General features: G+C 42.7%; 1 non-coding gene across 1 annotated transcript; it reads right to left on the reverse strand.

Moving 5' to 3' along the window:
• Window positions 1–532: 532 nt before the first annotated feature.
• LOC131169787 (small nucleolar RNA R71) lies at window positions 533–639 on the reverse strand. The gene has a single exon (XR_009140699.1). It is a non-coding gene; the product is annotated as a small nucleolar RNA R71 (small nucleolar RNA).
• Window positions 640–878: the final 239 nt, after the last annotated feature.

The raw sequence follows: 878 nt of genomic DNA on the forward strand, positions 1-878 counted from the left end.
GTGATTGATTTGGTACATGACCAGAACAAGACCAGAGGAAGAAGTCTTTGATTTGAATCCAGTGATAGACAAAACTCTAAGAACTATCAGGAGGGAGAGGAAACATGAAGGATAAGATCAAGGGAATTCAAAAATCCTAAATATGGCCAACAATAACAACAACAGGCCGGGACTCTTGAAGGATTACAGAGCTCCCTCCATACAAGGATTCCAATCTAGTGTTACAAGACCCACAGTGGAGGCCAATAATTTTGAATTAAAACCGGCATGGCTCTAGATGATCCAACAGACCCAGTTTGGGGGTTCACCAACAGAAGATCCACACTATCACCTCCAGTGCTATCATGCCCTTTGTGACACATTCAAGATGAATGGGGTCTCTGATCAAGCCATAAGACTCAGAGCATTTCCATTTTACCTTTGAGATAGAGCAAGAAAGTGGTTACTTTCTCAAATGGCTGGAACATTCACCACATGGAAGGACCTCTCATAAGCTTTTCTAGCAAGGTACTTCCCACCGGTAAAGACTGCAAAGTTGAGAGTTGAACTCAACACCTTTAGACAAAGGGAAGGTGAATCACTCTATGATGCATGGAAGAGATATAAGGACCTATAGAGAGAATGCCCGCACCATGGCATAGAAGATTGGCTCCTGGTTTAGAACTTCTATAATGGGTTATTGCCTTCTACAAGGAGCACAATAGATTCAGCAGTAGAAGGTGACCTAATGGAGAAAACAGTGAATCAAGCACTTGAACTTTTGGAGAGGGTCGCATATCACAACTATGAGTGGTCGAATGAAAGGGGAAATACAAGGAGAACAGCAGGAATCCTAGAAGTGGATGCCCTAAGCATGATAAATGCTCAATTTGACCAGC

Source organism: Hevea brasiliensis, chromosome 1 (genome assembly GCF_030052815.1).
Source record: "Hevea brasiliensis isolate MT/VB/25A 57/8 chromosome 1, ASM3005281v1, whole genome shotgun sequence".
Lineage (NCBI taxonomy): Eukaryota > Viridiplantae > Streptophyta > Magnoliopsida > Malpighiales > Euphorbiaceae > Hevea > Hevea brasiliensis.